The 21,871-nt window shown below is 44.9% G+C and overlaps 7 non-coding genes across 7 annotated transcripts; all 7 read right to left on the bottom strand.

Annotated features, from left to right (window-relative positions):
• Nucleotides 1-11,615: 11,615 nt before the first annotated feature.
• Nucleotides 11,616-11,687, bottom strand: trnap-agg (transfer RNA proline (anticodon AGG)). The gene has a single exon. It is a non-coding gene; the product is annotated as a tRNA-Pro (tRNA).
• A 1,616-nt stretch (nt 11,688-13,303) lies between these two features.
• On the bottom strand, nt 13,304-13,375 carry trnap-agg (transfer RNA proline (anticodon AGG)). The gene has a single exon. It is a non-coding gene; the product is annotated as a tRNA-Pro (tRNA).
• A 1,616-nt stretch (nt 13,376-14,991) lies between these two features.
• Nucleotides 14,992-15,063, bottom strand: trnap-agg (transfer RNA proline (anticodon AGG)). Its single transcript has one exon. It is a non-coding gene; the product is annotated as a tRNA-Pro (tRNA).
• A 1,616-nt stretch (nt 15,064-16,679) lies between these two features.
• trnap-agg (transfer RNA proline (anticodon AGG)) lies at nt 16,680-16,751 on the bottom strand. The gene has a single exon. It is a non-coding gene; the product is annotated as a tRNA-Pro (tRNA).
• Nucleotides 16,752-18,288: 1,537 nt separating this feature from the next.
• trnap-agg (transfer RNA proline (anticodon AGG)) lies at nt 18,289-18,360 on the bottom strand. Its single transcript has one exon. It is a non-coding gene; the product is annotated as a tRNA-Pro (tRNA).
• A 1,616-nt stretch (nt 18,361-19,976) lies between these two features.
• trnap-agg (transfer RNA proline (anticodon AGG)) lies at nt 19,977-20,048 on the bottom strand. The gene has a single exon. It is a non-coding gene; the product is annotated as a tRNA-Pro (tRNA).
• Nucleotides 20,049-21,585: 1,537 nt separating this feature from the next.
• Nucleotides 21,586-21,657, bottom strand: trnap-agg (transfer RNA proline (anticodon AGG)). Its single transcript has one exon. It is a non-coding gene; the product is annotated as a tRNA-Pro (tRNA).
• Nucleotides 21,658-21,871: the final 214 nt, after the last annotated feature.

The following is a 21,871-nucleotide window of genomic DNA, read 5'->3' as shown; positions in this document are numbered from 1 at the left end:
TCCTTATCACGTAGATGGGTATGCGGAAATTGATGGTGTGAGGGTAGCTTTTGAGTTTTACGGCTGTTTCTTTCACGGCTGCCCCATCTGCTATCTGCCTCAGGACACATGTCCACTGAGGAAGGAGCCGTTTGAAAAGTTCTATGCAGAGACCCATGAGAGACAGAGAGTGCTTCAGTCAGTGTATGGTCTTCGTCTACATATCATGTGGGAGCACGAGTGGACTGAGATGAAAAAGTCCCATCCGGAGGTGATTGAATTTCTCAAGAGCTTTAACGCCCCTGAACCTCTCTCTCCAAGACAGTCACTGTACGGTGGTCGGACCTGCGCACTCAGGTTGAGGTACAGTGCGGGGGTAGATGAAACTGTGCACTACGCTGACTTTACATCTCTTTACCCCTATATAAATTGCAGCTTTCCTTACCCTCTCGGCCATCCCAGAATCATCTGCAAAGATTTTGATGACCCTGACAGCTACTTTGGTTTCATAAGAGCTGTTGTTTATCCTCCTCGTGGGCTGTTTTTCCCAGTTTTACCTTACAAGTCATCTCACGGAAAACTTGTATTCACTCTCTGTCGCACCTGTGCTGAAATGAATAACCAGGCAGGTGCATGCAACCACAGCGATGAGGAGAGAGCACTAACAGGTGTGTGGGTGAGTGTGGAGTTTAGCAAGGCGTTAAAGCTTGGTTATCGTCTTGCTAAAATCACTGAGGTGTGGCACTTTGACAGGACCAGTAGCTCAATCTTTGTAGACTACATACACACATTTCTTAAGGGTAAACAGGAGGCTTCAGGATATCCCGCAGACGCAATTGATGAGGAGAGTAAGCAGAGGTACGTCAGAGATTACAAACTCCATCAAGGTATTCAGTTGGATACCAGCAAAATAGAGGTGAACCCTGCTAAAAGACAGGTGGCTAAACTGTGTCTGAACAGTTTCTGGGGGAAATTTGCGCAGAGGAGCAACCTCCATCAGACCACAATCGTCACAGACCCGAATTAATTTTTTAATTTCATGTTCTCGGGTAAATACAAGATAGCCTACTTCCACTTTCTAAACCCTGACATGTGCATGTTGCAGTGGACTTACAACAAACGGTGCATCGCTCCACCCAACAAGGTAAACAATGTATTCATTGCAGCATTTACCACCGCATATGCACGTTTAAAACTGTACAGCTGTCTGGAAGTAATGCAGGACAAAATTCTCTACATAGACACAGACAGTCTGATCTATGTGGTGAAAAAAGGTGAGACTCCTCTGAAACTGGGAAACTATCTGGGGGATTTGACCGACGAGCTGGGGGGTGACACAATTCAGGAATTTGTTGCAGCAGGACCCAAGAGTTACGCCTACCAGACCAGAAATCAGAAAAAAGTATCGATGCGTGTTAAAGGCATCACTCAGACGCATGAATGCAGTGAGAAGGTCAACTTTGACAGCGTCAAAGAGTTAGTGGAGGGATACTTGGCTGACTCCAGAGAAACGGTGATCGAGACCCCTCAGCGTACCATCAGAAGAGATAAAAAGGGGTTTCTGTTAAAAAATGTGACATTCCAGAAAAAGTTCCGGGTGGTGTATGACAAGAGACGCCTTTTTCCTGACGGTACAACTCTGCCTTTCGGTTATTAAGGTATTAAGGTGGTTAAGAGGGGAAAAAATTAAAATAAATAGAAATGCCGCAATTTTCTGATATGAAGGAGATTGATTTTGACCCCAGACTAAAGACTCCTTTTTCATGTCTGATTGTGGGGCCCAGCGGATGTGAAAAATCATTTTTTGTTAAAAGTGTTTTAAAAAAGTGTAACCATGTGATGGATGTTGTACCGGATAATATTGTTTGGATTTATACCTCTTTCCAACCATTGTATGCTGAACTGCAGCGGTTGAATAAAAACATCAAATTTGTGGAAGGATTGCCTCATTCTTTTGAAGATGAAAATCTGTTCCCTCCTGATTGTAAGCACTTGGTTATTCTGGACGATGTCATTTTTCAGGCTTCAGACCATCCTGAAGTGGTAAAAATTTTCACACAGTACAGACATCACAGAAATATGAGTGTCATGATGTTGACTCAAAATGTATTTCATCAAGGGAAATACAGTCGCACCATCAGCCTGAACAGTAACTACCTGGTGCTGTTTAAGAATCCCAGAGACAGATTGCAGGTGAATATACTAGCCCGTCAAATCTTCCCCTCAGAGAAAGCTATTTTCCTGGAGAGCTTTGAGGACGCCACCAGAGAGCCGCACGGGTATTTAATCGTCGACCTGACCCACTCATGCCCAGAACAATACAGACTGAGAACGGGTTTACTTCCTAGTCAGTGGCCAGCTGTCTATGTTCCGAAAGCATAGTAATTTATCATGTCAGCCCGTATAAAAAGGAATGCTCCGTTACTCAGAGCTCTGTACCACGCCACACCTCAGAAACGTAAGGACATTCTCGGCCATTGTTCACCCGACTTTCTTAAAGCTTTGTGTGAGATTGCTCTGAATATTTTAAAGGGTAACATTAAGCTATCCCCTCCCCAGTATCGGAGTTTGAAAAAGCAAAAGAAAGTTATCAGACTGCTGGCTGATAAGAGAACCGGTTTAAAACGTAAGCAGCTGGCTCTCAAAAGTCAAGGAGGTGGGTTTATTCTCCCCATCCTAACGGCTCTTGCACCCATAATTGGGGATCTAGTGGCCGGAATCGTTAGAAGATAAGATGTCGCTCAGGACGGCACAAAAGATGTTTCTCATCTCACCTCATCAGTTCAAACACTTGAGTCAGTCAGAGACTTCTATCAGACAGACGGCGGAGGATGATTTGGATAATGAAATGAGAGCGATACTCGACGAGTCAGGAATGACCTCTTATGAAAAAATTAAGAAATACGACGCCCTGCTGCAAAGATACCTCACCCTAATCAAGCAAGGTCAGATGGAGGAGCCGCGGATGACTGTGACTCTTCAGCGAAACAGTCTTAATGATCCAATACCTGAATCAGATTCCCGTGAGACGGATCGTGTTCACGAGCCCGATCAGCTAGAATTGGATGCAACGGCGAGTGAGGTATTAAAAATCCTTCCAAAGCGCGATCGCAGAAATGGTGAATACATCTTGAGGAAATTATCTGAGAGAAATGGCTGGACCACCAGAGGAGAATTTGTTTATCAGGGGCAGGTTGTGAGAGGATCACATTTGGTTGATTTACTTAAAAACCTTCTGCTCCCTTTTAAAAGAAAAGCCCAAACCATGCAACCAGCAGGCTGGACAAGTTTTCTCAATGTTCTGAATGAACTGAACATACCTTTATCCTCTGTGAATAATCCGCAAGCCCGTGAACAATATCGTCGTCTCAAAACAGAGCCGAGCGGAATGGAGAAAATACCATCTGTAAAACCGAAGAAGAAGATAACCCTCTCCCCACATTTTTTAAGATCTGGACATGCTGAGCGAGACGAGGCTGCAGATGAACATAGTCTGCATAAAAAGATAAAACCTCCGCGCTGGGTTACCTTTTCACCATAAATTTCTGTAAGAAATGAATAAAATGATACCGTCATTTGTTCTCAATAAAAAATTTTATTGATTCCAATTTTCAGAGTCTACAGAGTCATCACTTTCATGCATTCACAATTTATAGCACTCTTTGAACATCTGTAAAGAACAGGCTCCGTGATGAAATGAGGTAGCACTGTGCTTTCTGATGCATCTCTGATATTTTTTCACAAAGTTAGATGCCATCACATAATTTTTAACAACATCGTCACTGTAGGAGGATAATACTTGTTGCAGAGACATTCCGCACGCCCGGTGGCAGAGGTAATAAACGCACTGCTGACCGCACACGGTGGACAAGGTGTTCTGAAGTTGGCGATTATGGTACGTTATCTTCAGGGATCGGTCTTTCAGAAATGACACAATGTCTGAGGGGTAGTGAGAAAAATCTGGCGGTAGCCCGTAAGAGTCGAAAAAGGTGGCTTGACCGTTCTCCTCCAGAGTCAGAGCTAGCCAGTGCTCCCCAGGCATGTGAGAAGGATGTGTGTTCACAATGAAGTAAGCCGGCTTTGTAAACGTTTGTGTGAGCAAGGGGAGTTGGTCACTAGCCCACACGCCACAAAATAGGTCTCCCAGTAGATGGTGCAACAGGCTCTCCAGTTGGTGGTTATTCATGCTTACTCTTTTAATAATAGTCCACCAGCACCTGTCTTCTTGAGTTGATCTCCAAAATGGAATCGTAACATGCGTAGACAATGAGGGTTGTGGTGTGAGGTAGCGGAACTCTAAATCGCGCCTCCAGTCTTAAATTCCCATTAGAAACAGGTGACAAGGCGTCGCTATCCTCACCAGGATTGACATTAAAGATAAACAGCGAGTAACCGTTGTTAAATTCTTCACGTGTGATACCCAGAGGGAGATCTTTTAAATGACGACCTGTCGCTGTGAACAAATTGTAAAATTCCCGGACTGAAATGCCTTGGTTGAACTGAGGCTGGAACGCCTTGGCGGGAACTTGTTTACCATCCTGACAAAGAGCTAGATACTCTATATCCATATGTTTAAAGTTGAAGGGTGACAAGTCCCTTCTTCCCGTGAATGCCTCGTGGTGCACCATACCTAAAACAATATATTTAGGCATCGCTCCCAAAAAGAGATTCTCCTGATTGCATATCCTCGAATTTTCAGGGATGGAGTATGTTTTTACATTCACTCGTGACAGTGGGTAGAGAGCGTTTCCTCTCATTAAGGCCGATGTGTGGCCTAAACGAACAGCGGGGGAGACGGAAACTTTTTTGATAAAAAGAGAGGCTCCTAATATCATTAATCGGTAAGTCGAGTCTCTGGTTCCCATGAGATAGAAGGCCTCACTGGCTCTGGTTAGTTTAACTCTCATATCCACAGAGTTCAGCAGGAGCCTTTCGCAGAAAAAGATATCCCCATGGAGGGGGCCCAATAGGTGTACTTCTCTGGAATTAGCTGTACAGAGAGCCCTCTGGTTTAGCCCTCTGTTTGGCCCATTATTGGTTACTATAGAGTCTATGGCGCCGGCTGTGTCTTTACAATAAAGACCAGCGCTGAACTGACTCTTTAACGTGTCTTCAGAAAAGTTTAGCAGAGTCTCGATCATAGCTCTATATGGGTGGGTGGCACTAGACTGTGAAATTAATCTATCACCCAGAGTAACATCGCATTGACTGAATAGTGTATTGAGAGGATAATTGATGAGACCCACAGGTGCGTCGTTCGCCACGTTTGTGCCGTCTGCATTGGTGATCTTCACGCGTAGATGTAACAAGGTATTGTTGAGATCCAGATACTTTTCACCATCTCCCGGTATAAAAAACTCAATCGGACCATTCTCAGTAATAGCGGATAGAGGCATAATTTCCGTGTAGATCTTATCCTCGATAGAAAGCTGGGTCATAGGGACTGAAAATAAGTCCAGTTCTGCCAGGGTGCACTCAGGGGATTTGTGATGCAAAAGAGCCATGTTTCACTCTCTTTCTCTCTCTATTTATGATTCAGTGAAATATATCCCTGCTCCGTGCAGACTTCCTCCCTTTAGACTTGATCCTTCCAACTGACTTCTTTCTTTTGAGCGGCCTCACTATTTGTGACCTCCTCACACGTTCACCCGGCGGCCGCTTTCTTGGTCTTCGTGACAGAACCATGATACCCGATCCTTCTTGTCCTCCCGTCTCTGCAGGACCAGAGATCCTTCTCATGGTTTTGCCTATGACATCTGAGGCAATGTTTGTAGCTGCTGTTTTCAGATGAGGCTTAGCTATAGCAAAACCTTTTTTAACAAGGGGGGCTACGAAGCGAAATAATTTTGAAAATATAGAACCTATTCCACGACCGTACATTACAGGTGCTCCATAAAAACCAGGCAGGGTACCTCCGACCTGGTTCTGGTAATAGTTTACGAAGCGGTGAGGATCATCCCTCATGTTTATCTGAACCATGTTGCTTTGTTTTGTTGTCCTCCTCCTGACACAGACACAGACACTGAGGTGACCTCTGACTGAACGTTTGCTTGACAGTGACTAATGAGTCTGTGATCAACCCGTTTTTATATATATATATATATTACCTCTTACTCTCTCTGTGATATTAGAGTGAATGACGTGTTGTGATATCACGGGTCGGAAGTGTAGTCTCACAACGGTTTTCCCATAAGTAAAATTTACTGGAGTGTTTTGATCCGTTTTAATCTCTATGTGGATGTTTTCAATATGCCTCTTTGCTACAGGTAGATAGTTGACCGGGTTAAAAGTATGCGTAATTATATCGCCAAACTTACCCTCTACTCTAACTGTTCGCAAGAGCGGGGCATAAGCATCGCCGACTATCTGAGGAGCAACCACATTGCTGTAACAGTAAAGCTGGTAGAAACCTGCTTTTAAATCCATCGGGTAAGGGGCACTCCTTTTATCAAATACGATCCATTTGCCAGGCTCCACACCTAGCACGTAGCTCAGTGGTGGATAAAAACGCAGGTGGTACTGGGCACCTGCCTGATACACGAGTCTATTTTCCACCGTGTTCACGACTAAATAAATATCAGAACCTATTTTTCTAAGGTGACCCTCAATCTCGGCTTTGAGCTGATTCAAATCCTTGAAATGTCCCCATCCTATATTGTGGCGGTAGAAATTTTCCAGCCCCGCTTTCCTCCATTCAAAAAAAGCCTGGTCCTTGGGGGCGTTATGCCATGTGTATGGATAAGAAATCTCCATCGAGGCAACCTGCCATCTTTTCTTTATTCAGTTTAACTTTTTGAATCTCCTCCGCGTAAAATGAACCTTCAATAGCTTCTCCATCAAAATCTTTGAGTTTGTACATAGGGGGAGATCGTGCAAGCTGCTCGGTCACTGTAAACACTTCATCTGTAAAACTTTGTTCATATTTCTTGTCAAACACGCCTCGCAGTTTAGATATTCTTACAAGATCTCCTTTTTTAAACTTTATCCTTGAGTCCTTGCAGCGTCGATCGCGTGCAGAGCCGTACAGGTTCTGAAAAACTTTAAAGGTGTTTTCTAGAGTCACCTCTACAGGCTTCATTTTGATGCTCGTGTGGTAACTGTGGTTGTAACTTTCCACGAGATCCTGCAGGACGTCGAGGTATCGACGTGTGTTATTAGCAGTAAAATATATCCACATCCTGGTTTTTAACGTGCGGTTAAACCTCTCAATCACAGATGCCTTTACCTTGCTCGGAGTAGCAAAATGCACAACTCTGTGGTTCTCTAATAATGCCTTCAATTTTTTGTTAAAAAATTCTTTCCCCGCATCAGTCTGAAGTTTTTTAGGGGTCTCGCTTTCTCTAAAAATGGATTCAAAAGCCTTTACCACCTCTGCGGCAGTTTTTCTCTTCATAGTGCGAACGTAAGCCTTTTTTGAAAACACGTCAATGACGGTTAATAGATAATTATACCCGTTATTGTACTCAGCCAAGGCCTGCATGTCGCAGAGATCTGCTTGGAATTGTTTTAAGGGGCTGGTGACAAAAACTCTGTTTCTCGGAAAATGTATTCTTGCAGGTTTATGTAGAGTATATGCATCTTGCTCTGATAAGAAGTCTTGCACTTTTTCGCACGCGACTTTCTTACCCGTTTCGTCCTGTACAGCTTTACGCAACCTCTCTACTCCCCCAAAACTACCTGGGTGGATAGGATCGTAGAAAACCTTTTTCATTAACCTCGTTTCAGCCATCTCACCTTATGCAAACTCTGGCTTGTAATGACAGAAAACACAGAACGCAAGTATATTTCAACCTTTTATTTTTTCTCTAATGTGTGATAATACACACGCACACACACAAACAAATGATCACAAAAAGCAGGAATGCTAGTAATATAGGATTTAAGAAAAGTTAAATGTTATAACAACATCACATGATTACAATATTAGTCTAAACACATCCGGCTGATAGAAAGAAGGAATGTAACACCCCTCTTTTAACCCTCCCAGAACTTTGTCATGGTTTGAAGCTGCTGCAATTTCTTTACATCTTCTCCAATCAACTGCTCGTACGTATCGTGTATAGAAGTGTTGATTTGTTTCACCAGAGTTAGTTCGTACAAGTAAGCTTCTGCCACAGCCCTGACTCTGGCATCATCTTCACAAATGTTACGCACAGTTAGAAGATGTTGAATGGAAGCAATGAATCGTTGATTACAAAGTCTCCGCATCAGAGTGTAGTAATGGTCGTGAAAAAAGTCGTCCTCGAGGACATCCTTGCACTGATGTTGGCGTAAACTAGGGTGATCGACACTACACCCGTAGCATGATTCAATCATAAATTTTTTGATGGTCTCGTTCAAGAGGTGTATCACTGCAGTTTTCACAACTTTGATGAAACCTGAGGGGATCCATCCATCAAACTCGTCCTCACCCTCTCCTCCGGCATCCTGAGTGTGTGCAGGGGACCCCTGGCCTGGTGGATGCTCAGAGTCCTCCATTTCGTTAGATTTAGCTTCCTCCGTTGTTACGGCCGCGGTGGATCCTATCGGGTAGAGCGTTAAGCAGCGGTCATCAGGCGCCGACTTTGAGAACTCGATCTCGAGAGAAGAGGAGGAGTTGGAGGAGAAGAAAGACTCAGACGAAGTCGCTGGTGAAGGAGGGTGATACGGCTCCAGGTAGTATCTGTCGCTGTCTGGTGATCCAAACTGCGGTGATGTGGATGTTGCAGAAGGGGTCCCTGTATGCATCAATAGCGACGGAGAAGCATTCTCCAGATCGCGGTCAGCGATCTCCTCGCACAATGTCTTCTGGACGCTAGTTCTCATCCTGTTCCTCGTGTTGATCGGTGTATGACCTGTGCTGGAGTGTGTCCTTATAAACCTGAAGGGGGTGTGGTTATTGAGGTTGAGGAGGAGGGTTCTCAGCGGAGGGAGGTCTACACAGCCAGGGTTTTCTTGACTGCTAGAATGTCACCCCAGTTCTGGCAACTGCGGAACAGCGTGGAAACTCGATCCGCTATATCATTCATCTTCTCCACCCAGGCTGCATGAGGTATTGCTAACAGCGTCCTAAACACACCACAGTCAGAGTTATAGCACTCAAGAACAAAAAGATCCCCGTCTTCATTCTCATTAGATTTCCGGTGGCTTGCACGGAAGAACCAACGGCCTGTAATGCCTGTTTTCGATTGCCACACAGCAGTGAAAACCATCCTTGTTTTGGCCAGCTCAGCATCATCCAGAGGATTCTTCAGTCTCGGACTCTCCAGTCTCGGCCGTTTGGCTGCAGACGTTGCCGGGATTTCTTCGGGTTCTTCTTTCACTGTTAACACCTCCTCAGCCGAGCCCTTGCCTCCTTCTCTATGACGCGGTATCGCTAGTTTCAACACTCTCCAGTCGTTGGAAGTTAGCATACCCACAGAGGTCAGAGGTCCCGGCTTCTCACCACCCTCGTCAAGCTGATACAGACAGAGGTCACCTGTTTCATACATGAACACATAGCCCCATCTTCCCCGCAGTCCATAAGGCTCCAGTGACCATTCTTCCCGTAGAGACACGGGCGGCGGTTGCTGCGTTCTGCACAGAAACACCATCCTTTTCTTGGGAGCATTTGGTACCAAGGGCTGATCTCCAAATATCGTTACCGGAGTCTCACAAATGAGAGACCGCAGAGCACACGTCCTCTCCGGGGCCTGCGTAGATTTATCCTCTACACTCACTCTGCTTCTTGTCCTTGGCATCTTGAATCAGCTATCTTTCACCCCAAAGTCGTTCTCTACACACTGACTGTCTCATGGTTTTTATCCTTTACTCGAAACCCCTCCCCTGTCCACCCATTGGCCCTCAAACCTGGGGTCGAACAATACCCCACCCCACACATCTAATTAATTTCCCATCTTTACCTTACAGGGACCGGTCTTTGAAGCTGTTAAAATGCTGACCGCTTCTACAACTTAACCTTTTCTATTAACCCTTTCTCTTATTTAAACATTCAACTAATATATTTCTCACAACCTCCTGACTTTAGCTGTAATCATTCTTAACCCTAGCCATAAACACCGCCTTCCTTAGATGTCAAAGATCTCTTCAACAGATGGCTAATCTATGTCAAACAAAGGTCACACGTCAAAATAGCTTGATCGATCGATAAAAGGTCAAAAGTCATATCCCCAGATGTCAGCAAACGGATGTCAAACAAAGGTCACCTGTCATATTAATTTGATTGATCGATAAGAGGTCAGAGGTCACCTGTCAAAATGAGTTTGATCGAAGGTATCCTTTTATATCTCTCGTAAACTCACGTCATATTTGATCAACAAGCCCAACTTTCAGACAGAACAGGTTCCACATCTCCATTTTTCTTCCATTGATCTTCCTGAGTTCATGTCAGCAATAGGGTATCCTAAACAATCATCATGTCATTTGGATTGCATCCTAATTAGACTGTGGATTGAGGTTCTAGCTCCTATCGTCACTTCTGCACTTGAACATCTCAGTGCGTCTCTTTCAATTTTTTATGTACTACAGGCCTCTAAGCCAGGAGCAATCAGTCCATGTTTTGAAAAGCCCAATCTCCATGCTGAATGGTATGTCGGGTTAGGTATGGTCTGATCTTTCTTATGTTTAGCAATGCAAAGCGGCATGACCGAGCAACCGAGGAAACGTAATCTTTGAAGGTTAGGTGGTCATCAATCATGACAGCCAAGTTTCTAGCAACCTTTGATGGAGCAAGAGATAGGGATTCAGTTTGGATGCAGATGCTGTGTTGCATGGTTGGTTTGGCTGGGAAGACACGCAGTTCAGTTTTTGGGAGGTTAAGTTGGAGGTGATGGTCTTTCATCCATGTTGATATGTCAGAGAGACAATCTGAGATTCGTGCTGAGACCATGTGGTCGTCAAGTGGGAATGACAGATAGAGCTGGGTATCATCAGCATAGCATTGGTATGAGATGCCATGTGATCGGATGATCTGTCCCAGTGAGTTGGTGTATATGGCAAAGAGAAGAGATCCCAGTACTGAACCTTGGGGGACCCCTGTGTCGCCACAGGTGATGCGCTGCAGAAGTGTGACCAAGCCAGGATACTTTGAATGACCGACCAGTGAGGTATGATTCAAACCAGGAGTGTGCTCTCCTTGTGATGCCCATGCTAGAGAGTATGGAGAAAAGGATACTGTGGTTGACAGTGTCAAATGCAGCCGATAAGACGAGCAGGATAAGGACAGAGGACTCAGCTGTCGCTCTGGCTTCTTTTAAGGCTTCTGTCACAGCCAACAGAGCCGTTTCCATGGAGTGTCCACTTTTAAACCCAGATTAGTTTGGGTCAAGGAGGTTGTTATGTGAGAGGTAATCAGTGACCTTTAAGACAGAACAGGTTCCACATCTCCATTTTTCTGCCTTCAAGCAACTTAGGAATGAATGGTAGAGCTTTGAGCTGTATTGCCCTTTGATACCAAGTGCATTTGTGGGTGTTTTTATTGTCATAAATGTTCATTCAACCCTTCTTTTTCAAAGTTCCAGATAAGAAGTTAATTTAAAAAGGACTTGAAGGAACTTAGGAATGAGTGGTGGAGCTTTGAGCTTTATTTCCCTTTGATAGCAAATGCAACCCTTCTTCTTCACAGTAAAGCAGAGACACAAGGTCAGAAAAGCTGGGAAGGGCTCATCCGGGATTTGAACCCGGGACCTCTCACACCCTAAGCGAGAATCATTCCCCTAGACCAACGAGCCGAAAACAGCATTTCTATGCCTGTCATGAGAGCACGCGGACAGCTGACATGGCCACAGAATTTGTGATTGCTTTCTGTCTTCTTTGACTTTTCCAGAGCAATGAGCCTATATTGTTGGGAGCTGTAGAAGTTGGCTCTCTCTTCACTCAACATGAGTGAAGTTATTAGGGACGTACACTGAAGAGCCCACAAAAACTCCTGAGACCAATGAGCCAATACTCATCCGCCAGGTTCCACCAACTCACCACCACGTAAACTCACGTCATATTTGATCAACAAGCCCAACTTTCAGACAGAAAAGGTTCCACATCTCCATTTTTCTTCCAATGATCTTCCTGAGTTCATGTCAGCAATAGGGTATCCTAAACAATCATCATGTCATTTGGATTGCATCCTAATTAGACTGTGGATTGAGGTTCTAGCTCCTATCGTCACTTCTGCACTTGAACATCTCAGTGCGTCTCTTTCAATTTTTTATGTACTACAGGCCTCTAAGCCAGGAGCAATCAGTCCATGTTTTGAAAAGCCCAATCTCCATGCTGAATGGTATGTCGGGTTAGGTATGGTCTGATCTTTCTTATGTTTAGCAATGCAAAGCGGCATGACCGAGCAACCGAGGAAACGTAATCTTTGAAGGTTAGGTGGTCATCAATCATGACAGCCAAGTTTCTAGCAACCTTTGATGGAGCAAGAGATAGGGATTCAGTTTGGATGCAGATGCTGTGTTGCATGGTTGGTTTGGCTGGGAAGACACGCAGTTCAGTTTTTGGGAGGTTAAGTTGGAGGTGATGGTCTTTCATCCATGTTGATATGTCAGAGAGACAATCTGAGATTCGTGCTGAGACCATGTGGTCGTCAAGTGGGAATGACAGATAGAGCTGGGTATCATCAGCATAGCATTGGTATGAGATGCCATGTGATCGGATGATCTGTCCCAGTGAGTTGGTGTATATGGCAAAGAGAAGAGATCCCAGTACTGAACCTTGGGGGACCCCTGTGTCGCCACAGGTGATGCGCTGCAGAAGTGTGACCAAGCCAGGATACTTTGAATGACCGACCAGTGAGGTATGATTCAAACCAGGAGTGTGCTCTCCTTGTGATGCCCATGCTAGAGAGTATGGAGAAAAGGATACTGTGGTTGACAGTGTCAAATGCAGCCGATAAGACGAGCAGGATAAGGACAGAGGACTCAGCTGTCGCTCTGGCTTCTTTTAAGGCTTCTGTCACAGCCAACAGAGCCGTTTCCATGGAGTGTCCACTTTTAAACCCAGATTAGTTTGGGTCAAGGAGGTTGTTATGTGAGAGGTAATCAGTGACCTTTAAGACAGAACAGGTTCCACATCTCCATTTTTCTGCCTTCAAGCAACTTAGGAATGAATGGTAGAGCTTTGAGCTGTATTGCCCTTTGATACCAAGTGCATTTATGGGTGTTTTTATTGTCATAAATGTTCATTCAACCCTTCTTTTTCAAAGTTCCAGATAAGAAGTTAATTTAAAAAGGACTTGAAGGAACTTAGGAATGAGTGGTGGAGCTTTGAGCTTTATTTCCCTTTGATAGCAAATGCAACCCTTCTTCTTCACAGTAAAGCAGAGACACAAGGTCAGAAAAGCTGGGAAGGGCTCATCCGGGATTTGAACCCGGGACCTCTCGCACCCTAAGCGAGAATCATACCCCTAGACCAACGAGCCGAAAACAGCATTTCTATGCCTGTCATGAGAGCACGCGGACAGCTGACATGGCCACAGAATTTGTGATTGCTTTCTGTCTTCTTTGACTTTTCCAGAGCAATGAGCCTATATTGTTGGGAGCTGTAGAAGTTGGCTCTCTCTTCACTCAACATGAGTGAAGTTATTAGGGACGTACACTGAAGAGCCCACAAAAACTCCTGAGACCAATGAGCCAATACTCATCCGCCAGGTTCCACCAACTCACCACCACGTAAACTCACGTCATATTTGATCAACAAGCCCAACTTTCAGACAGAAAAGGTTCCACATCTCCATTTTTCTTCCAATGATCTTCCTGAGTTCATGTCAGCAATAGGGTATCCTAAACAATCATCATGTCATTTGGATTGCATCCTAATTAGACTGTGGATTGAGGTTCTAGCTCCTATCGTCACTTCTGCACTTGAACATCTCAGTGCGTCTCTTTCAATTTTTTATGTACTACAGGCCTCTAAGCCAGGAGCAATCAGTCCATGTTTTGAAAAGCCCAATCTCCATGCTGAATGGTATGTCGGGTTAGGTATGGTCTGATCTTTCTTATGTTTAGCAATGCAAAGCGGCATGACCGAGCAACCGAGGAAACGTAATCTTTGAAGGTTAGGTGGTCATCAATCATGACAGCCAAGTTTCTAGCAACCTTTGATGGAGCAAGAGATAGGGATTCAGTTTGGATGCAGATGTTGTGTTGCATGGTTGGTTTGGCTGGGAAGACACGCAGTTCAGATTTTGGGAGGTTAAGTTGGAGGTGATGGTCTTTCATCCATGTTGATATGTCAGAGAGACAATCTGAGATTCGTGCTGAGACCGTGTGGTCGTCAGGTGGGAATGACAGATAGAGCTGGGTATCATCAGCATAGCATTGGTATGAGATGCCATGTGATCGGATGATCTGTCCCAGTGAGTTGGTGTATATGGCAAAGAGAAGAGATACCAGTACTGAACCTTGGGGGACCCCTGTGTCGCCACAGGTGATGCGCTGCAGAAGTGTGACCAAGCCAGGATACTTTGAATGACCGACCAGTGAGGTATGATTCAAACCAGGAGTGTGCTCTCCTTGTGATGCCCATGCTAGAGAGTATGGACAAAAGTATACTGTGGTTGACAGTGTCAAATGCAGCCGATAAGTCGAGCAGGATAAGGACAGAGGACTCAGCTGTCGCTCTGGCTTCTTTTAAGGCTTCTGTCACAGCCAACAGAGCCGTTTCGATGGAGTGTCCACTTTTAAACCCAGATTAGTTTGGGTCAAGGAGGTTGTTATGTGAGAGGTAATCAGTGACCTTTAAGACAGAACAGGTTCCACATCTCCATTTTTCTGCCTTCAAGCAACTTAGGAATGAATGGTAGAGCTTTGAGCTGTATTGCCCTTTGATACCAAGTGCATTTATGGGTGTTTTTATTGTCGTAATTGTTCATTCAACCCTTCTTTTTCACAGTTCCAGATGAGAAGTTAATTTAAGAAGGACTTGAAGGAACTTAGGAATGAGTGGTGGAGCTTTGAGCTTTATTTCCCTTTGATAGCAAATGCAACCCTTCTTCTGCACAGTAAAGCAGAGACACAAGGTCAGAAAAGCTGGGAAGGGCTCATCCGGGATTTGAACCCGGGACCTCTCGCACCCTAAGCGAGAATCATACCCCTAGACCAACGAGCCGAAAACAGCACTTCTATGCCTGTCATGAGAGCACGCGGACAGCTGACATGGCCACAGAATTTGTGATTGCTTTCTGTCTTCTTTGACTTTTCCAGAGCAATGAGCCTATATTGTTGGGAGCTGTAGAAGTTGGCTCTCTCTTCACTCAACATGAGTGAAGTTATTAGGGACGTACGCTGAAGAGCCCACAAAAACTCCTGAGACCAATGAGCCAATACTCATCCGCCAGGTTCCACCAACTCACCACCACGTAAACTCACGTCATATTTGATCAACAAGCCCAACTTTCAGACAGAAAAGGTTCCACATCTCCATTTTTCTTCCAATGATCTTCCTGAGTTCATGTCAGCAATAGGGTATCCTAAACAATCATCATGTCATTTGGATTGCATCCTAATTAGACTGTGGATTGAGGTTCTAGCTCCTATCGTCACTTCTGCACTTGAACATCTCAGTGCGTCTCTTTCAATTTTTTATGTACTACAGGCCTCTAAGCCAGGAGCAATCAGTCCATGTTTTGAAAAGCCCAATCTCCATGCTGAATGGTATGTCGGGTTAGGTATGGTCTGATCTTTCTTATGTTTAGCAATGCAAAGCGGCATGACCGAGCAACCGAGGAAACGTAATCTTTGAAGGTTAGGTGGTCATCAATCATGACAGCCAAGTTTCTAGCAACCTTTGATGGAGCAAGAGATAGGGATTCAGTTTGGATGCAGATGCTGTGTTGCATGGTTGGTTTGGCTGGGAAGACACGCAGTTCAGTTTTTGGGAGGTTAAGTTGGAGGTGATGGTCTTTCATCCATGTTGATATGTCAGAGAGACAATCTGAGATTCGTGCTGAGACCATGTGGTTGTCAAGTGGGAATGACAGATAGAGCTGGGTATCATCAGCATAGCATTGGTATGAGATGCCATGTGATCAGATGATCTGTCCCAGTGAGTTGGTGTATATGGCAAAGAGAAGAGATCCCAGTACTGAACCTTGGGGGACCCCTGTGTCGCCACAGGTGATGCGCTGCAGAAGTGTGACCAAGCCAGGATACTTTGAATGACCGACCAGTGAGGTATGATTCAAACCAGGAGTGTGCTCTCCTTGTGATGCCCATGCTAGAGAGTATGGAGAAAAGGATACTGTGGTTGACAGTGTCAAATGCAGCCGATAAGACGAGCAGGATAAGGACAGAGGACTCAGCTGTCGCTCTGGCTTCTTTTAAGGCTTCTGTCACAGCCAACAGAGCCGTTTCCATGGAGTGTCCACTTTTAAACCCAGATTAGTTTGGGTCAAGGAGGTTGTTATGTGAGAGGTAATCAGTGACCTTTAAGACAGAACAGGTTCCACATCTCCATTTTTCTGCCTTCAAGCAACTTAGGAATGAATGGTAGAGCTTTGAGCTGTATTGCCCTTTGATACCAAGTGCATTTGTGGGTGTTTTTATTGTCGTAATTGTTCATTCAACCCTTCTTTTTCAAAGTTCCAGATAAGAAGTTAATTTAAAAAGCACTTGAAGGAACTTAGGAATGAGTGGTGGAGCTTTGAGCTTTATTTCCCTTTGATAGCAAATGCAACCCTTCTTCTGCACAGTAAAGCAGAGACACAAGGTCAGAAAAGCTGGGAAGGGCTCATCCGGGATTTGAACCCGGGACCTCTCGCACCCTAAGCGAGAATCATACCCCTAGACCAACGAGCCGAAAACAGCAAATCTTTGCCTTTCATCAGACCACGGGGACAGCTGACATGGCCTCAGAATTTGTGATTGCTTTCTGTCTTCTTTGACTTTTCCAGAGCAATGAGCCTATATTGTTTGGAGCTGTAGAAGTTGGCTCTCTCTTCACTCAACATGAGTGAAGTTATTATGGACGTACACTGAAGAGCCCACAAAAACCCCTGAGACCAATGAGCCAATACTCATCCGCCAGGTTGTAGTAGTAGTAGTAGTAGTAGCTGTAGTTCATGTCAGCAATAGGGTATCCTAAACAATCATCATGTCATTTGGATTGCACCCTAATTAGACTGTGGATTGAGGTTCTAGCTCCTATCGTCACTTCTGCACTTGAACATCTCAGTGCGTCTCTTTCAATTTTTTATGTACTACAGGCCTCTAAGCCAGGAGCAATCAGTCCATGTTTTGAAAAGCCCAATCTCCATGCTGAATGGTATGTCGGGTTAGGTATGGTCTGATCTTTCTTATGTTTAGCAATGCAAAGCGGCATGACCGAGCAACCGAGGAAACGTAATCTTTGAAGGTTAGGTGGTCATCAATCATGACAGCCAAGTTTCTAGCAACCTTTGATGGAGCAAGAGATAGGGATTCAGTTTGGATGCAGATGCTGTGTTGCATGGTTGGTTTGGCTGGGAAGACACGCAGTTCAGTTTTTGGGAGGTTAAGTTGGAGGTGATGGTCTTTCATCCATGTTGATATGTCAGAGAGACAATCTGAGATTCGTGCTGAGACCATGTGGTTGTCAAGTGGGAATGACAGATAGAGCTGGGTATCATCAGCATAGCATTGGTATGAGATGCCATGTGATCAGATGATCTGTCCCAGTGAGTTGGTGTATATGGCAAAGAGAAGAGATCCCAGTACTGAACCTTGGGGGACCCCTGTGTCGCCACAGGTGATGCGCTGCAGAAGTGTGACCAAGCCAGGATACTTTGAATGACCGACCAGTGAGGTATGATTCAAACCAGGAGTGTGCTCTCCTTGTGATGCCCATGCTAGAGAGTATGGAGAAAAGGATACTGTGGTTGACAGTGTCAAATGCAGCCGATAAGACGAGCAGGATAAGGACAGAGGACTCAGCTGTCGCTCTGGCTTCTTTTAAGGCTTCTGTCACAGCCAACAGAGCCGTTTCCATGGAGTGTCCACTTTTAAACCCAGATTAGTTTGGGTCAAGGAGGTTGTTATGTGAGAGGTAATCAGTGACCTTTAAGACAGAACAGGTTCCACATCTCCATTTTTCTGCCTTCAAGCAACTTAGGAATGAATGGTAGAGCTTTGAGCTGTATTGCCCTTTGATACCAAGTGCATTTGTGGGTGTTTTTATTGTCGTAATTGTTCATTCAACCCTTCTTTTTCAAAGTTCCAGATAAGAAGTTAATTTAAAAAGGACTTGAAGGAACTTAGGAATGAGTGGTGGAGCTTTGAGCTTTATTTCCCGTTGATAGCAAATGCAACCCTTCTTCTTCACAGTAAAGCAGAGACACAAGGTCAGAAAAGCTGGGAAGGGCTCATCCGGGATTTGAACCCGGGACCTCTCGCACCCTAAGCGAGAATCATACCCCTAGACCAACGAGCCGAAAACAGCATTTCTATGCCTGTCATGAGAGCACGCGGACAGCTGACATGGCCACAGAATTTGTGATTGCTTTCTGTCTTCTTTGACTTTTCCAGAGCAATGAGCCTATATTGTTGGGAGCTGTAGAAGTTGGCTCTCTCTTCACTCAACATGAGTGAAGTTATTAGGGACGTACACTGAAGAGCCCACAAAAACTCCTGAGACCAATGAGCCAATACTCATCCGCCAGGTTCCACCAACTCACCACCACGTAAACTCACGTCATATTTGATCAACAAGCCCAACTTTCAGACAGAAAAGGTTCCACATCTCCATTTTTCTTCCAATGATCTTCCTGAGTTCATGTCAGCAATAGGGTATCCTAAACAATCATCATGTCATTTGGATTGCATCCTAATTAGACTGTGGATTGAGGTTCTAGCTCCTATCGTCACTTCTGCACTTGAACATCTCAGTGCGTCTCTTTCAATTTTTTATGTACTACAGGCCTCTAAGCCAGGAGCAATCAGTCCATGTTTTGAAAAGCCCAATCTCCATGCTGAATGGTATGTCGGGTTAGGTATGGTCTGATCTTTCTTATGTTTAGCAATGCAAAGCGGCATGACCGAGCAACCGAGGAAACGTAATCTTTGAAGGTTAGGTGGTCATCAATCATGACAGCCAAGTTTCTAGCAACCTTTGATGGAGCAAGAGATAGGGATTCAGTTTGGATGCAGATGTTGTGTTGCATGGTTGGTTTGGCTGGGAAGACACGCAGTTCAGATTTTGGGAGGTTAAGTTGGAGGTGATGGTCTTTCATCCATGTTGATATGTCAGAGAGACAATCTGAGATTCGTGCTGAGACCGTGTGGTCGTCAGGTGGGAATGACAGATAGAGCTGGGTATCATCAGCATAGCATTGGTATGAGATGCCATGTGATCGGATGATCTGTCCCAGTGAGTTGGTGTATATGGCAAAGAGAAGAGATACCAGTACTGAACCTTGGGGGACCCCTGTGTCGCCACAGGTGATGCGCTGCAGAAGTGTGACCAAGCCAGGATACTTTGAATGACCGACCAGTGAGGTATGATTCAAACCAGGAGTGTGCTCTCCTTGTGATGCCCATGCTAGAGAGTATGGACAAAAGTATACTGTGGTTGACAGTGTCAAATGCAGCCGATAAGTCGAGCAGGATAAGGACAGAGGACTCAGCTGTCGCTCTGGCTTCTTTTAAGGCTTCTGTCACAGCCAACAGAGCCGTTTCGATGGAGTGTCCACTTTTAAACCCAGAAAGGTTTGGGTCAAGGAGGTTGTTATGTGAGAGGTAATCAGTGACCTTTAAGACAGAACAGGTTCCACATCTCCATTTTTCTGCCTTCAAGCAACTTAGGAATGAATGGTAGAGCTTTGAGCTGTATTGCCCTTTGATACCAAGTGCATTTATGGGTGTTTTTATTGTCGTAATTGTTCATTCAACCCTTCTTTTTCACAGTTCCAGATGAGAAGTTAATTTAAGAAGGACTTGAAGGAACTTAGGAATGAGTGGTGGAGCTTTGAGCTTTATTTCCCTTTGATAGCAAATGCAACCCTTCTTCTGCACAGTAAAGCAGAGACACAAGGTCAGAAAAGCTGGGAAGGGCTCATCCGGGATTTGAACCCGGGACCTCTCGCACCCTAAGCGAGAATCATACCCCTAGACCAACGAGCCGAAAACAGCAAATCTTTGCCTTTCATCAGACCACGGGGACAGCTGACATGGCCTCAGAATTTGTGATTGCTTTCTGTCTTCTTTGACTTTTCCAGAGCAATGAGCCTATATTGTTTGGAGCTGTAGAAGTTGGCTCTCTCTTCACTCAACATGAGTGAAGTTATTATGGACGTACACTGAAGAGCCCACAAAAACCCCTGAGACCAATGAGCCAATACTCATCCGCCAGGTTGTAGTAGTAGTAGTAGTAGTAGCTGTAGTTCATGTCAGCAATAGGGTATCCTAAACAATCATCATGTCATTTGGATTGCACCCTAATTAGACTGTGGATTGAGGTTCTAGCTCCTATCGTCACTTCTGCACTTGAACATCTCAGTGCGTCTCTTTCAATTTTTTATGTACTACAGGCCTCTAAGCCAGGAGCAATCAGTCCATGTTTTGAAAAGCCCAATCTCCATGCTGAATGGTATGTCGGGTTAGGTATGGTCTGATCTTTCTTATGTTTAGCAATGCAAAGCGGCATGACCGAGCAACCGAGGAAACGTAATCTTTGAAGGTTAGGTGGTCATCAATCATGACAGCCAAGTTTCTAGCAACCTTTGATGGAGCAAGAGATAGGGATTCAGTTTGGATGCAGATGCTGTGTTGCATGGTTGGTTTGGCTGGGAAGACACGCAGTTCAGTTTTTGGGAGGTTAAGTTGGAGGTGATGGTCTTTCATCCATGTTGATATGTCAGAGAGACAATCTGAGATTCGTGCTGAGACCATGTGGTTGTCAAGTGGGAATGACAGATAGAGCTGGGTATCATCAGCATAGCATTGGTATGAGATGCCATGTGATCAGATGATCTGTCCCAGTGAGTTGGTGTATATGGCAAAGAGAAGAGATCCCAGTACTGAACCTTGGGGGACCCCTGTGTCGCCACAGGTGATGCGCTGCAGAAGTGTGACCAAGCCAGGATACTTTGAATGACCGACCAGTGAGGTATGATTCAAACCAGGAGTGTGCTCTCCTTGTGATGCCCATGCTAGAGAGTATGGAGAAAAGGATACTGTGGTTGACAGTGTCAAATGCAGCCGATAAGACGAGCAGGATAAGGACAGAGGACTCAGCTGTCGCTCTGGCTTCTTTTAAGGCTTCTGTCACAGCCAACAGAGCCGTTTCCATGGAGTGTCCACTTTTAAACCCAGATTAGTTTGGGTCAAGGAGGTTGTTATGTGAGAGGTAATCAGTGACCTTTAAGACAGAACAGGTTCCACATCTCCATTTTTCTGCCTTCAAGCAACTTAGGAATGAATGGTAGAGCTTTGAGCTGTATTGCCCTTTGATACCAAGTGCATTTGTGGGTGTTTTTATTGTCGTAATTGTTCATTCAACCCTTCTTTTTCAAAGTTCCAGATAAGAAGTTAATTTAAAAAGGACTTGAAGGAACTTAGGAATGAGTGGTGGAGCTTTGAGCTTTATTTCCCTTTGATAGCAAATGCAACCCTTCTTCTGCACAGTAAAGCAGAGACACAAGGTCAGAAAAGCTGGGAAGGGCTCATCCGGGATTTGAACCCGGGACCTCTCGCACCCTAAGCGAGAATCATACCCCTAGACCAACGAGCCGAAAACAGCACTTCTATGCCTTTCATCAGACCACGCGGACAGCTGACATGGCCACAGAATTTGTGATTGCTTTCTGTCTTCTTTGACTTTTCCAGAGCAATGAGCCTATATTGTTGGGAGCTGTAGAAGTTGGCTCTCTCTTCACTCAACATGAGTGAAGTTATTAGGGACGTACACTGAAGAGCCCACAAAAACTCCTGAGACCAATGAGCCA

This window comes from Leuresthes tenuis, unplaced genomic scaffold, assembly GCF_036924035.1.
Source record: "Leuresthes tenuis unplaced genomic scaffold, fLeuTen1.0.hap1 SCAF_9, whole genome shotgun sequence".
In the NCBI taxonomy this organism is placed as follows: Eukaryota; Metazoa; Chordata; class Actinopteri; order Atheriniformes; family Atherinopsidae; genus Leuresthes; species Leuresthes tenuis.
The sequence above is the reverse complement of the archived record's forward strand: the minus strand, read 5'-3'. Positions and strand labels throughout refer to the sequence as shown.